Below are 17,240 nucleotides of genomic sequence, written 5' to 3' on the forward strand. Positions count from 1 at the left end.
ATACATCAGTATTCATGATTTCTATACTGTATATTAATGCTACCTACAGTAAATATGCTAGTGTTTGTAAAAAGTGATTGTAAAAACTTAGGTCATTTGCATGCGCCGTTCAAAGAAATGGGGGGGGGGGCACTTCCTACCTTGCTTGTTCCAGGAAGCGGGTCCCCCCTCCTCGGCCAGCGCTATCTTCCCAGTGATATTTAAGAAGATAACGCATGTGCCCTAGTAAGCAAAGACTCACCAGAGTCGTTGCTATCAATGTGTGGCGCCATCTTCCCCAAGATGTCACTGGGAAGATAGTGCCACCGGTGGTGGATGGGCCCGCTTTCCGTTTTGCTATCCTGTAAAATTCAGCTAAGTCATACCTCCCGCTATTTGGACCCTGTCCCGCTGTCCTACCCGCGGGCAGCAGTGTCCCGTGGCAGGGGGGAGGGGGGAGGGGGGAGTTGGGAGAGCCGTTGATCACTGGCAGCTCTGCCTGTGATCACTGAATACATGCTGTGCGCACACAGCATGTATTCAGTGCTAGGAGGGGAGTGGGGGCTGCCCAGTTGCTCGGGGAGTGCTGGGCACGCCCACAAAAGGCTGACAAATGGCCAGTTTGGACAGGCCACACCCACTCAAGCAAGGCCACGCCCACCACGAGCAAGGCCACGTCCCTTTTTAAGTGCCACAAAAGTTGGGAGGTACTGTATGCCTAAGTGATTCTTTATCCATGTTATCAAGTATATTTACTTATTTTCCCTTACACCTGGTGCGCTTTAGTAACAAACAAAAACAGAAACAATTCTTTTTTGAGGGATTCAACATACTGATAGACACATTTTAACTTTTAATAGTTTACAGTATGGCGGTCAAACCTCAAAAAAATGATAATACAATTCTCTAGTCCATAGATTGAGAGACCAGATTAATGATGGTAAAAAACCTCAAAGTAGACCAATATGTGTCAGAAGTATATCAAAAAAACTCCTTTCACAACTCATATGGTCATAAGTAAATCATGACACTATGGTCATAGGTCAAATGGTGAAGTATAAAAGTACCTAATGAGTATAAATCTAGGTTAGATTTCCCTTTATAGTCAATTGTCAGCAAACTCCATATGAAATACAGTCAACTATGTAGGTACTAAGCTTAAATGGATGTGCTAAAATATTTTCAATAGCTTTGATTCAGTTGATGCTATTTACAAACTAAATAGTTACAAAATATAAAGTGTCTGGTTCTATTTAGCTAGTTTCAGCCCCAACGCTTAACATGTTTAAATATATTTTGTTGATGGATCATATTATTACAATAACTGCTTACCAGAATATTAGGTAAAACAATTGGTCTTGCATGTATTGATATATAGGTATGTTTAAATTCAAATCATTTCCGTACCAAAATCGAGGAGACACCATATCTGGACTGCGTTTCAAATGTCTCCCTTGTTCTTTTTCATGTCCCATTAAAATACACATTGGCTAAAACCTCATCCTGTTTATTCAACTATAAATAGCACATAAGTCATGTTCTGATTACAGTGTATTGGGCCCACACATCAGTCTAAACACATACTGCACTACACTGTGATGTTTCAGTGGATAATGAACTTGTAGCACACATTTCCCATACTGCCATCTTGAGACCCAAAAGCTAATTGCATGTTACATTAGTTTTATAATAGAGTATAAATATTAGTATGAACACAAAAAAACAACAACACAATATGCCATACAAATAGTTACATTCGAAATTGAAAATTGCTGATTTTCCCAGATATATGGAGGTAACTGCGTATGTTTACATATAGTAGGTGACAAACAAGACTTCTCAGAGACCTTGCAGACCTTGCTATGTTATTAACTGCTTCACTGAGCTGTCTTTCGTTTATACAAGAAACTGGTCCTGTCCATATAAATCCCATGCTTCTTTTTGAAAGGATTGCGTGATGAAATATGTAACAGTTTAAAGAAACAAACAACTCCAGCTATCCTACTGTAATATATAGGGCTAAATGTAATAGTCTCCGACTTGCCGGAGGTGTAGGTATTAGTGCGAGACTGCACAGATTTTTTAAAGCAGCAATCATTTACAAGGCAAAACCAACCTGGCTAGCCCGTAGTATCATACCATTAAAGCAGAACACTTACTAGATCACCTAGTGAATATTTAAATAATTTTAATATATTTTGAAACATATACAGTAGAATCACAACTGCTTTTATTTATAGCACAAGAGAAAATGATTATCAGGGAGCACATATAAAATTTATTACAATTCAAAACATTAATAACATATCAAAAAGTCACATACACAGATGAAATATAATAGATTAAAATTAAATGAACAGTGTTCTGTCTCTTCCAGCGGAAGAAGTTTATCCACTATTTGTAAAACAAACTCCTTTTGTATGTCCATATATCATATAACCGGACTTGCATTAGTTTAAACACAGTCTCTTGTAAACTATATGGATATTATACTACTCTGAGCCACGGGCAAAACGCAGCCAATTGATAACGTTCTACAGCCGTTTTGGTATGATGTGAAGAGGCAGACCTGGAGAGACTCTCATATGCTAATTAGCCAGTATGTTTGTTAGAAACTCCCGCTCCTGTAGCTGAATCTCGCAATTGGTCAGGTGCGGCAGAGGGCTTCAATCGTCTCGACAATATTATAGAGGGATTGCTGTATCTGTACTGCCTACAGCGTGTTCACGCTCACACCGCTGCCTCCAAAGCTCGTACTGTGCTTTCCGGTATACTCACAATGGAGAGGATTTCATTTAGAAGCGCTGACCTCCCGGCTGGATCACTTGCACATCCGTCAGCCTCTAATGCAGAGTGGCGGAGTATACGGTATACAAGTCCGGTATTTAGGAAGGGTCCGCTGGAGATTAATCAGGACAGAGTCCAATCTAAAAGCTCCGTTGCTTACACGTTTCTCCGCAAATAGACAGCTGCAGTTTCATCAGAGGATGTTGTCAGGGCTTTCCTGAGCCGTTTTTATTCCCAGTTGGACCAATCACATAGTAAGTCTTAATCATTAACACCTGTAAGGGAATCTCTCACATTTAACTGTGCATGTTTAAAACTGAATAAGCATATTAACAGAACAATTAGATCAAAGAAACTTGGTGGCCACATTTTCAATAAATAAACATATAAACATCAAAGCAATATTTCAAACTTAATTAATTAAAAGTAAAAAGCAACAATAAGAGCAATAGAAAAAAGCCAGGAGACAAACATTCCTAATCACTAATATAGACTTCAAATACTAAATACACCATTGATCATTCATTTTATCTTGTGCTATTGTTCATTGGTACTGCCCAGTTGAGAGCTGCATTCATTTTAGATAATTGACTGAAGACCAATTAGTATATTAAGCTTGGTGGCTAAATAGTGCTGGAATTTCTTTTTTTCTTTGCTTTTATTTGTTGCTACTATGTATTTTGCTGTCCTTGCCATGTTGTTCTATATCAGGGATGGGGAACCTTCGGTCCTCCAGCTGTTGTTGAACTATACATACTGTACCAGCATGCCTTGCTGAAGTTTTGCTATTTGGCCATGCTAAAACTGTTGCAGGGCATGCTGGGATGTGTAGCTCAATCACAGCTGGAGGGTCGAAGGTTCCCTATACCTGTTCTATATAGTTATAGGCTGAGTCTCCTATATATACGAAATGCTTGGGACCAGAAGTATTTTAGAGTTTTCCGTATTTTGGAATATTTGCATACCATAATGAGATATCTTGGCATGGGACCCAAGTCTAAACACAAAATGCATTTATATTTCATATACACCTTATACACATAGGGGGGAATTCAATTGGCCGCGGTAATTTACCACAGGCTAATTGATCCCCTTGGGCTATCCAATTAGCCCCAAATGCAGCTCAACGCCAGCACTTATCTGGGATTTTTCCCTTTTTTCGTGATCATGGCAGCAAAAACACATATGTCCAGGGATTTATCATGGATTATTTCTGTTTTCACAAAGAAAAAGGTCCTTTTTGGTGCGATAAAAACAGGCTGTAATTGAATTGCCTCCCATTTTCAGAATCAGAATCAGTTTATTGCCAAGTATATCAGTACAAAATACACAATACACAAGGCATTGGTTTCTGATAGCTGCAGCTCCCATACAGCATATGATATATAGCAAAAAAAATAAGAATTTACTTACCGATAATTCTATTTCTCGTAGTCCGTAGTGGATGCTGGGGACTCCGTCAGGACCATGGGGAATAGCGGCTCCGCAGGAGACAGGGCACAAAATTAAAAGTTTGACCACTAGGTGGTGTCCACTGGCTCCTCCCCCTATGACCCTCCTCCAAGCCTCAGTTAGGATACTGTGCCCGGACGAGCGTACACAATAAGGAAGGATTTTGAATCCCGGGTAAGACTCATACCAGCCACACCAATCACACTGTACAACTTGAGATCTGAACCCAGTTAACAGCATGATAACAGAGGAGCCTCTGAAAAGATGGCTTCCAACAATAATAACCCGATTTTTGTAACAATAACTATGTACAAGTATTGCAGACAATCCGCACTTGGGATGGGCGCCCAGCATCCACTACGGACTACGAGAAATAGAATTATCGGTAAGTAAATTCTTATTTTCTCTGACGTCCTAAGTGGATGCTGGGGACTCCGTCAGGACCATGGGGATTATACCAAAGCTCCCAAACGGGCGGGAGAGTGCGGATGACTCTGCAGCACCGAATGAGAGAACTCCAGGTCCTCCTTAGCCAGGGTATCAAATTTGTAGAATTTTACAAACGTGTTCGCCCCTGACCACGTAACTGCTCGGCAGCGTTGTAATGCCGAGACCCCTCGGGCAGCCGCCCAAGGTGAGCCCACCTTCCTTGTGGAGTGGGCATTTACAGATTTTGGCTGTGGCAGGCCCTGCCACAGAATGCGCAAGTTGAATTGTGCTACAAATCCAACGAGCAATTGTCTGCTTAGACGCAGGAACACCCAGCTTGTTGGGTGCATACAGTATAAACAGCGAGTCAGACTTTCTGACTCCAGCCGTCCTTGAAATATATATATATATATATTTTTTTTTAAGGCTCTGACAACGTCGAACAACTTGGAGTCCTCCAAGTCGCTAGAAGCCGCAGGCACTACAATAGGTTGGTTCAGGTGAAACACTGATACCACCTTAGGGAGAAACTGAGGACGCGTCCGCAGTTCTGCCCTGTCCCAATGGAAAATCAGATATGGCTTTTGTACGAAAAAGCCGCCAATTCTGACACTCTCCTGGCCGAAGCCAGGGCCAGTAGCATGGTCACTTTCCATGTAAGATATTTCAAATCCACCGATTTGAGTGGCTCAAACCAATGGGATTTGAGGAATCCCAAAACTACATTGAGATCCCACGGTGCCACTGGAGGCACAACCGGGGCTGTATATGTAGTACTCCTTTGACAAAAGCTTGGACTTCAGGAACTGAAGCCAATTCTTTCTGGAAGAAAATCGACAGGGCCGAAATTTGAACCTTAATGGACCCCAATTTGAGGCCCATAGACAATCCTGTTTGCAGGAAATGTAGGAATCGACCCAGTTGAAATTCCTCCGTCGGAGCCCTCTCCTTCAGGATCCGGCGTTCAACCGCCATGCCGTCAAACGCAGCCGCGGTAAGTCTAGAGGTAGAGTGCACGGATCCTCCGTGCGCATCTCTTGAAGTTCCGGGTACCAAGTCTTTCTTGGCAAATCCGGAACCACGAGTATCGTTCTTACTCCCCTTCGCCTTATAATTCTCAGTACCTTGGGTATGAGAGGCAGAGGGGGGAACACATACATTGGCTGGTACACCCATGGTGTTACCAACGCATCCACAGCTATTGCCTGAGGGTCTCTTGACCTGGCGCAATACCTGTCCAGTTTTTTGTTGAGGCGGGACGCCATCATGTCCACCTTTGGTTTTTCCCAACGGTTCACAATCATGTGGAAGACTTCTGGATGAAGTCCCCACTCTCCCGGGTGGTGATCGTGTCTGCTGAGGAAGTCTGCTTCCCAGTTGTCCACTCCCGGAATGAACACTGCTGACAGTGCTATCACATGATTTTCTGCCCAGTGAAAAATCCTTGCAGCTTCTGCCATTGCCCTCCTGCTTCTTGTGTCGCCCTGTCTGTTTACGTGGGCGACTGCCGTGGTGTTGCCCTACTGGTTCAACACCGGCTGACCCTGAAGCAGAGGCCTTGCCAGGCTTAGAGCATTGTAAATTGCCCTTAGCTCCAGTATATTTATGTAAAGTGAAGTCTCCAGGCTTGACCACACTCCCTGGAAATTTCTTCCCTGTGTGACTGCTCCCCAGCCTCTCAGGCTGGCATTCGTGGTCACCAGGACCCAGTCCTGAATGCCGAATCTGCGGCCCTCCAAAAAGGTGAGCACTCTGCAACCACCACAGAAGAGACCCCCTTGTCCTTGGAGACGGGGCTATCTGCTGATGCATCTGAAGATGCGATCCGGACCATTCGTCCACGCAAAGTTCTTGCGTGGAATCTGCCGAATGGAATCGCTTCGTAAGAAGCCATCATTTACCCAGGACTCTTGTGCATTGATGCACTGACACTTTTCCTGGTTTTAGGAGGTTCCTGACTAGCTCGGATAACTCCCTGGCTTTCTCCTCCGGGAGAAAAACCTTTTTCTGAACTGTGTCCAGAATCATCCCTAGGAACAGCAGACGTGTCGTCGGGCTCAGCTGGGATTTTGGAAAATTTAGAATCCACCCGTGCTGTTGCAGCACTACTTGGGTTAGTGCTACACTGGCCTCTAACTGTTCTCTGGATCTTGCCCTTATCAGGAGATCGTCCAAGTAAGGGATAATTAATACGCCTTTTCTTCGAAGAAGAATCATCATTTCAGCCATTACCTTGGTAAAGACCCGGGGTGCCGTGGACAATCCAAACGGCAACGTCTGAAACTGATAGTGACAGTTTTGTACCACGAACCTGAGGTACCCTTGGTTTGAAGGGCAAATTGGGACATGGAGGTAAGCATCCTTGATGTCCAAGGACACCATAAAGTCCCCTTCTTCCAGATTCGCTATCACTGCTCTGAGTGATTTCATCTTGAACTTGAACCTTTGTATGTAAGTGTTCAAAAGATTTCAGACTTAGAATAGGTCTCACCGAGCCGTCCGGCTTCGGTACCACAAACAGCGTGGAATAATACCCCTTTCCTTGTTGTAGTAGGGGTACCTTGACTATTACTTGCTGGGAATACAGCTTGTGAATAGCTTCCAACACCGTCTCCCTGTCGGAGGGAGACGTTGGTAAAGCAGACTTCAGGAATCTGCGAGGAAGAGACGTCTCGAATTCCAATCTGTACCCCTGTGATACTACCTGCAGGATCCAGGGGTCGACTTGCGAGTGAGCCCACTGCGCGCTGAAATTCTTGAGACGACCCCCCCACCGGACCTGAGTCCGCTTGTAAGGCCCCAGCGACATGCTGAGGACTTTTCAGAAGCGGGGGAGTGCTTCTGCTCCTGGGAAGGAGCTGCTTGCTGCAGTCTCTTACCCTTTCCTTTGCCTCGGGCAGATATGAATGGCCTTTTGCCCGCTTGTTCTTATGAGAACGAAAGGACTGAGGCTGAAAAGACGGTGTCTTTTTCTGTTGGGAGGTGACCTGAGGTAAAAAAGGTGGATTTTCCGGCTGTTGCCGTGGCCACCAAGTCCGATAGACCGACCCCAAATAATTCCTCCCCTTTATACGGCAAACTTCCATATGCCGCTTGGAATCCGCATCACCTGACCACTGTCGCGTCCATAAACTTCTTCTGGCAGAAATGGACAGCGCACTTACCCTTGATGCCAGAGTGCAAATATCCCTCTGTGCATCTCGCATATAAAGAAAATGCATCCATTAAATGCTCTATAGTCAATAAAATATTGTCGCTATTCAGGGTATCAATATTTCCAGTCAGAGATTCCGACCAAACCCCCCCAGCACTGCACATCCATGCTGGGGCGATTGCTGGTCGCAGTATAACACCAGTATGTGTGTATATACTTTTTAGAGTATTTTCCAGCCTCCTATCAGCTGGATTTTGAGAGCGGCCGTATCAGGAGACGGTAACGCCACTTGTTTTGATAAGCGTGTGAGCGCCTTATCTACCCTAGAGGGTGTTTCCCAGCGCGCCCTAACCTCTGGCGGGAAAGGGTATAATGCCAATAACTTCTCTGAAATTAGCAACTTCCTATCGGGGGTAACCCACGCTTCATCACACACTTCAATCAATTCATCTGATTTCAGGAAAAACTACAGGTAGTTTTTTCACACCCCACATAATACCCATTTTTGTGGTACTTGTAGTATCAGAAATATGTAACGCCTCCTTCATTGCCGTGATTATGTAACGTGTGGCCCTACTGGAAAATACGTTTGTTTCTTCACCGTCGACACTGGAGTCAGTGTCCGTGTCTGTGTCTGTCGACCGACTGAGGTAATGGGCGTTTTAAAGCCCCTGACGGTGTTTGAGACGCCTGGACAGGTACTAATTGGTTTGCCGGCCGTCTCATATCGCCAACCGACCTTGTAGCGTGTTGACACTATCACGTAATTCCATAAATAAAGCCATCCATTCCGGTGTCGACTCCCTAGGGGGTGACATCCCATTACAGGCAATTGCTCCGCCTCCACACCAACATCGTCCTCATACCTGTCGACACACACGTACCGACACACAGCACACACACAGGGAATGCTCTGATAGAGGACAGGACCCCACTAGCCCTTTGGGGAGACAGAGGGAGAGTTTGCCAGCACACACCAAAGCGCTATAATTATACAGGGACCACCTTATAGTAAGTGTTTTCCCTTATAGCAGCTTAATATATAATAATATCGCCAAAAAAATGCCCCCCCTCTCTGTTTTAACCCTGTTTCTGTAGTGCAGTGCAGGGGAGAGCCTGGGAGCCTTCCCACCAGCGGATCTGTGTGGGAAAAATGGCGCTGTGTGCTGAGGAGATAGGCCCCGCCCCCTTCACGGCGGGCTCTTCTCCCGGTTTTTTCTGTAATCCTGGCAGGGGTTAAATACATCCATATAGCCCAGGGGCTATATGTGATGTATTTTTAGCCAGTAAAGGTAATTACATTGCTGCCCAGGGCGCCCCCCCCCAGTGCCCTGCACCCTCAGTGACCGCGGTGTGAAGTGTGCTGAGAGCAATGGCGCACAGCTGCAGTGCTGTGCGCTACCTTAAGAAGACTGGGAAGTCTTCAGCCGCCGATTTCTGGACCTCTTCTCTCTTCAGCATCTGTAAGGGGGCCGGCGGCGCGGCTCCGGTGACCCATCCAGGCTGTACCTGTGATCGTCCCTCTGGAGCTAGTGTCCAGTAGCCTAAGAAGCCAATCCATCCTGCACGCAGGTGAGTTCGCTTCTTCTCCCCTTAGTCCCGCGTTGCAGTGAGCCTGTTGCCAGCAGGACTCACTGAAAATAAAAAACCTAACAAACTTTTATTCTAAGTAGCTCTTTAGGAGAGCCACCTAGATTGCACCCTTCTCGGCCGGGCACAAAAACCTAACTGAGGCTTGGAGGAGGGTCATGGGGGGAGGAGCCAGTGCACACCACCTAGTGGTCAAACTTTTAATTTTGTGCCCTGTCTCCTGCGGAGCCGCTATTCCCCATGGTCCTGACGGAGTCCCCAGCATCCACTTAGGACGTCAGAGAAACATAGAGGAAGAAGAACGTGTGACGTATGACTAGAATACCCAAGTAGGGATCTGAATATGAGAGTGATGCTAAGCGAGTGTCGAGTTTAACAGTTTGATTGGAAAGAAGCTGTTTCTGTGTCTAGCAGTTCGCGCTAGTTGCGAGCAGTACCGTCTGCCAAATGGCAGCAGTCGGAACATATCATGAGAAGGATGAGAATGGTCATCAATAATCCTCCTCGCCCTCTTCATAACCCTTGCCCGATAGATATCCTCAACTGCCGGAAGATTTGTTCCTATGATTTTTTTCAGAAGACCTTACAACCCGCTGTAACCTATTTTTGTCGTGGATTGAGGCAGAACCAAACCACACTATTATCGAGGAGCAGAGGATGGATTGAATGATTGCCAAGTAGAAGAGGATTAGAAGTTCTTGCGGCAGTTTGAACTTCCTAAGCTGACGTCAAGTTTTTACCGCCCAAAAAATGAACGCAGGCAATTGAATTACCCCCATAACCTGATGTAATTTAAGACAATATTTTTAATATTTTTGTGCATGAAAAAAAGTAATTTGTGTACACTGAACCATCAGAAAGTAAAGGTGCCACTATCTCAGTCACACTCCAAAAATGACAGACTTTGGGTGTCGGAATTTCGGATATGGGAGATTTATATAGCACATGCATATTATGCAGCACTTTACAGAGAACATATTGTCATTCTCATTACTCCCTACCACATCTACACACTAGGATTATTTTTGTGAGAAGTCCATTTACCTACCAGTATGTTTTTGGATTGTGGGAGGACTCCGGAGTACGCAAAGGAAACTCAGGCGCAAATATGGGGATTACATAAAAACTCTACACAGATAAGGCCCTGGTTGAAATTTAACCATGTACTGTGAGGCAGCAAATCTACCCACCGTGCTACTAGGCTGTCTTCATATGAATTCATTCTAATAACTAAAGTAATTATTAAAAAAATAATCACTAAGAACAGTAACTGTGCTGGAGGTGGGGATGTAAGGTGGGAGGGGTGTATGAGCAGGCATACGCATAGTTGCCTACTCTCTCAGACTGTATGCAGCAATCCTGAATATACTGTATTTTTCCCTAGTTCCTGTGGTGGAGCTGAGCCATGGTGATGCATTACGCTCCCTGCTCTTGCCATTTACAGTAGATATCCCCTCAAAAAGGCACATTCCCAAATGCTGGCAAAAATAAACATAAGTGTGTGTAGCTCATTTTATTAGGGTGTGCATGGCCAGAGGGGGTGTCTCTAGAACCGCCTAATGGGTGTGTCTAGCACCACCTATTTCACAATTTGTGGAAGTGAGAGCATAAGAATGCGGAAAAAAAGGGGAGGGGATCACTGAATAAGATGGGTACGTGGGATCTATGCTAAGTCAATCCCAAAATGCAGCTGTTGGCATGTAAACAAGGTTAATGTTACTTAAAGCATTTTAACGGGATCAACTTTACAACTGTAAACGGTAGGCAGCATGCTTAAAGTTGTGCTCTCGATCTGGCTAGCATGCTGTAAGTTGCATGTTGTCTACATACCGATACCCAACATTTTCACTGTCCATTCTGTAATTACACTGAATAGAGAGAGAGAGAGAGAGAGAGAGAGAGAGAGGCAACAGAAAAGGATCTATTAAAAAAAAACAACACTAATATTCTCAATTATGTCATTATATTGGTAGCATGTTATTAAAGTTAAAATAGCAAGCTATATGATATAGAATTTGCTATATCATATAGCTTGCTATTTTAACACTAATGTAAACTGTAATTATGGGCTCCACTCACTTAGCGATTACACTAAAGTTTATGAATGATCTCATTAATGAACGAGATGTCGTTCATATCTTTCAGTGTGTATGCAACAATGATGAACGATGCACAGACCTGCGTTCATTCATCATTGGTGCCGGCTTGTTTATACATGCATGCCAATATGGACAATCTCGTCCATATTAGCATGCAGGGCTATGGAGCCGTGTGATGGGGGAGTGAAGAAACTTCACTCTCCCCCATCACCCTCCCCCGCCACCACCGAGGCACCTCGCTCAGCAATCGGTAGGTGTGTAGGGCCCATAAGAAATAACAAGCTATCAATATAATTTAATAATTGAGAATATTCAAGTGTTTATTTTTTTAATAGAAACTTTTAAAGAAAAAACTCACCATCAGCCACGGTCATTGTCTACCTCCCAAGTCTGAGTCCTCATGGCAGTGGCATCCTCCTCCTCAGTCCTGGACAGCGGTGCAGCTGTGTGCTGCTGCTCCTCTCTCTATGCCTGGTCCCAAAGTGATGTCATGATGTCAGGTCACAGATTACACTGCTCTTGCCGAGGGTCAGACCTGCTCGGTAGCCGGCAGTGCTATGAAGATGGCTAATAGGTGGCTGCTGCCTTTCTATGAACAGCAGCACAGCTGTGTGTGGTGGTGCCCAATTGTCAAGGCCCATGCTGCCTTCCAAGCACAGTGCTAAGGTGTTGACATGCTTGGCAGGTCAGAGCTAGCATTCAGCCTATGAACAGCAACACAGCTGCAGACGTGGCGTATGGGCGGTGGCTGACATTAGGGTGTGACAGTGCACGAGGCACCCCCAATCTGCATGCTATGTTAATAAAGAATAAAGTTTAGTACACTCAGGTAAATCCTCCACCCTTGCCTTTTCCCAACGAACAAAGGCCCTCATTCCGAGTTGTTCGCTCGCAAGGCGATTTTAGCAGAGTTACACACGCTAAGCCTCCGCCTACTGGGAGTGAATCTTAGCTTCTTAAAATTGCGAACGATGTATTCGCAATATTGCGATTACAAACTACTTAGCAGTTTCTGAGTAGCTTCAGACTTACTCGGCATCTGCGATCAGTTCAGTGCTTGTCGTTCCTGGTTTGACGTCACAAACACACCCAGCGTTCGCCCAGACACTCCCCCGTTTCTCCAGCCACTCCCGCGTTTTTTCCGGAAACGGTAGCGTTTTTATCCACACGCCCATAAAACGCCGTGTTTCCGCCCAGTAACTCCCATTTCCTGTCAATCACATTACGATCGCCGGAGCGAAGAAAAAGCCGTGAGTAAAAAAACTATCTTCATAGCAAAATTACTTGGCGCAGTCGCAGTGCGAACATTGCGCATGCGTACTAAGCAGAAAAACGCTGCGATGCGAAGAAAATTACCGAGCGAACGACTCGGAATGAGGGCCAAAGTTTTTATTTTAGCAATTTCTGCCTTTCCACATTATAGCTTTCCAAAGAGGGACATTTTGAGAATGACCAATACCTGTTATACTACATGACTAAAGCCCTATATTATTACAACCCTAGATACATGACTTTACTTCTTACAGTTAATGCATAATAGATGCATTAATATGTAACCCATTAAAATGATATAAATTCTATTCTCCAAAGGTTTGTAAACACTATAAGTAAACACTCCAAATGAATACCTAACACTCTATTGAATCCTAGCATCAGTCACCTAAATGTACTTCCAAATTTCTTTTTCTTTTAAATAAATATAAAGTATTCCAAAATTAATGTGATACCCTAAAATAAATTACTTTTCTGGACAATTCTTCCTTCCATTGCGGAACATCTCCTTCTGAACAGTAAGTGCTTCGGATGTAGAGATATACAGAAATGGTTGCTCCCAATCAAAACAGAAAAACATACAAGACATATACACGCAATATAAAAACACACTGGAAAGGAGTGTCATATCTAGGAAATCAGTGAAAACAACCCTAAAAGCATACTTCCCAACCGTCCTGATTTTAGCGGACAGTCCCACGTCCAGGACTGTCCTGCTGTCCCCACTGGCCACAGTGTCCTGTAAACGGTCAGGAGGTTGGGGAACTGAGCAACGATGCTGGCAAAGGTGTTTAATGGATGCTGCATGTGTTATTCAGTGCACTGGGGGCAACAGCTGCCGGAGTGCTAAGCTCGCCACCAGCGTGACGCGAAAAAGGGCGGTAGGGGAGTCATTCAGGAATGCCCCCACAATATCATCATTCAGGGGGCATGGCCCATGGAGTGGAGTGGGTCCAGACTCATCAAACTTAAATGTTATGAAGTATGTTATAAGCCCAATTTTTCACAGCTTGTGAGTATAGATTTCTTAAGAATGGAATAACAGTAAAGTGGTTGTAAACTAACTGCAATGGGCCTTCAGTACTTAATATCAAACACGAGGGCTCCGCGCAAATAAAGGACCAGACATGACATGATATACAGTGGCAGATCCAAATTTACAGTAGCAATTCATTATTGCTACAGTGCTGGGGCAACTGCTTTAGAAAGGTCACACATGCGCACAGAGAGGAATGGAGATGAATACATGCCGTGTGCATGCGTACAGCATCCATGGAGAGATGGTTAGGTCTAAAAAAAAGTTGGTGAAGGGACCTCTGTCGTCACCAGGGGGAGGAGCCATAGCCGAACAGGGTACCCGAAATGTACCCTCGCGGGCTCGCTTTGCTCGCTCCGCTCGCCACCAGGTTACTAAAGGGAGTAGCTGGTGGCGTGGATAGTAGAAGAACTATCCCGATGGCCTAGCTCCTCCCCCTCATGTCATTGCTCCTCCTTCTGGCGTCAGAGGTCCTTTAGCCCACTTGATTCTAGCATCTACTATGGAGAGAGGGTCCGGAGGCATGCCCAGCATCTCCCAGCATGACAAAAATGGGGTGAGACCATGGCGCCTTTTTTCAGGTGCACATAAAAGTCACTCTCCGCTATATTGTTGAGAGGTATGTGATGGGCAAAACATGTAAGTGGGATGTCGGACATAAAATATATACTGTAGGGGGTGATGTGTATAATAAACACACACACACTCACATATATAATCATTAACAAAAATGTGTGATCCTTATAAATATATAGGGGTACTGTTCTGGGGTCCTGTAAAATGTTTTAATGTCAGATGGGTTCTCAGAGCAAAATAGTTTGAGACTCCTGCACTAACAACACATAAACACCTGGGCGCGGATCTGACTTGGTGGCAGCCATTAGTTAGCTTCCTAATAAGAGGAATTGCAAACCTCTGAAATGTGGACCAAAAAGAAAACTGGAGAACTATGTTTCCCAAAAAGGAAGTGCTGCTCAACTAATGAAAAAATATTTAGTTTATTCATCAGTATATACTTGCATTTTAATAGATATCATAAAACCATGTACAACCAATGTAACACAATATAATTGGTGCCAATTATCACAAATCATAAAACATATACACTATAATAATAATAATAATAATAATAATGATAATAATAAATTAGTAAAGCACATTAGAATCGTCAGTTCATGCATCCATCTAGATCAATAAAACGTTTTAGCCAAGTTTAATATCTTATTAATCAATATCCATATTGGTTAGTATTTTGCATGCAATTAATATCATATGGCAAGTCTCTCATCCACTCTGGTAAAACAGTCATGGATTAGTTAGTACCCACACAGACCATTCAACTTTATGGCATATAATATCCAGCACTCTGAGTATAAAACCAGGGGTTGGGTATGGGTTGGAATACGAGATTTACGACATAGACCACTTAAGATGTGCACGGCAGAGGGTGTAAGAAATATAGGAAAAGGAGTAGAAACTCTCTATTAATCCACTGCAATTCTGTGTGTATGTAGCAAATAAAATAGGGGTATTTTGGCATATTTTGCAAATTGTTAGTGCCAATAGCAAATGTTTTTCTAGTTGTATACATCATTTATATGGCATGAATATTGCCACATAGCTGGTACAATGTATAATATGGGTAAAACCGAGCGTGGCATATTTCTATTCTGTTTTGCCATTATTTATCTGCCCACTTTAAAACTAAACATGAATGTCATTTAATGGGATTAACAATTTTTGGTGTATTACAGCTATATAAGAACATTGGCATAATAGGGATTAAGATGTGTTTGGCTAAACCCTAAATTAATGAATTTATGATCTTAGCACCATGGTTCACGTGGACTGAATAAAAATGTTGAAATCATTTGATTTAATTAATTAATTAATTGAATTTTATCTTTTTTAGGTGAGTTTGAGAAAGTTTTAGGGGATTGCAGGATGTGTCTTGTGTAAATAGACGCTTCCTGCACGCTTCCAAAGGTGCAGCATTGGATCACTTGCGTGAACATTGGCCATCTGAGTAACCCTCAGATTATAAGGACCAGGGCCGTTTTGAGGGCTGGGCAAGCCGTGCGATTGCACGGGGTGCCTGCAGCCACTGTTTTCATAGTATTTCATACAGTCTGGCCGTCCGCATAAAATACGATTGAAAATGTCCCTTCCAAAATGGCCGCCGTCACAGAGGAGAAAGTTTTGAAGGATGCTAGAGGTGGCTATTTTGGGAGGGACATCACTCCCCATAAGTGCTGGCCAGGACCGAGGGACAGCTGCAGTCTGCAGCCAGCAGCAGTGTGAAACCCCTGACAATGAGCAGGCAGTGGGGCTGGCAATAGTGCAAGGGGCATTTACTGTGTGGGACATGGTGCAAGGGGTATTACATTGTGGGGCATATGGTGCAAGGGTTAATACTGTGTAGGGCATATGGTGCTAGGGGCATTATGTGAGGGGCATATGGTGCAAGGGGCAATACTGTGTGGGGCATATGGTGCAAGGGGTATTACTGTGTGGGGCATAGTGTGTAAGGGGCATTACCATGTAGGGGTATATGCAGGGCCGTAACTACGTGTGTGCCAAGTGGGCTTGGCACACAGCGCAGTTGCCCTGAGGGCGCACGGCCAGCGGCATGTAATGAGTCAAATTGACTCATTACATTCCGCCTCTGCTGTGTGCGCCGTGCGCCGCGCTGGAGGGAGAAGAGACCAGCGCCGGGCAGCGGACAAGGAGGAGGAGGGAGGGGGAGCAGGGAGCCGCAGCAGCGCTATTTCATTGGTAGTAAGCGCCGCTGCAGCATCCCCCTCTCCTTCTGTATTGGCTGCCCGGCGCTGCTATGGATGCTGGGATGCGGTTCCTTCATCCCAGCATCCACAGCAGCGCCAGGCAGCCAATACGGAAGGAGAGGGGGATGCTGCAGCGGCGCTTACTACTAATGAAATAGCGCTGCTGCGGCTCCCTGCTCCCCCTCCCTCCTCACCTCACTGCCTGCACCGAGAGGGAGATGCCAGCACGAGGAGCCTGTCAGCGGGGAGAAGGTAAGTATATCCCTCTCTCTCTCTCTCTCTCTCTCTCTCAGGGGGACACCGTCTGCCGCAATGTGTAAAAAGGGGGCCTGGCTGCCGCAATGTGTAAAAAGGGGTCCTGGCTGCCGCAATGTGTAAAAAGGGGTCCTGGCTGCCGCAATGTGTAAAAAGGGGTCCTGGCTGCCGCAATGTGTAAAAAGGGGGACTGGCTGCCGCAATGTGTAAAGAGGGGGCCTGGCTGCCGCAATGTGTAAAAAGGGGGCCTGGCTGCCGCAATGTGTAAAATGGGGGCCTGGCTGCCGCAATGTGTAAAAAGGGGGACTGGCTGCCGCAATGTGTAAAAAGGGGGACTGTCTGCTGTAATGTGTAAAAAGGGGGATGCTGTCTGCTGTAATGTATAAAAGGGGCTCTACCTGGTG

At 44.9% G+C, this 17,240-nt stretch overlaps 1 protein-coding gene across 2 annotated transcripts in view; it reads right to left on the minus strand.

The window, feature by feature from the left end:
• Positions 1–17,240, minus strand: part of WIF1 (WNT inhibitory factor 1) — a 151,525-nt gene that overhangs the window by 60,039 nt on the left and 74,246 nt on the right. The gene's annotated exons all lie outside the window — the stretch shown is intronic.

Source organism: Pseudophryne corroboree, chromosome 6 (genome assembly GCF_028390025.1).
Source record: "Pseudophryne corroboree isolate aPseCor3 chromosome 6, aPseCor3.hap2, whole genome shotgun sequence".
NCBI lineage: Eukaryota > Metazoa > Chordata > Amphibia > Anura > Myobatrachidae > Pseudophryne > Pseudophryne corroboree.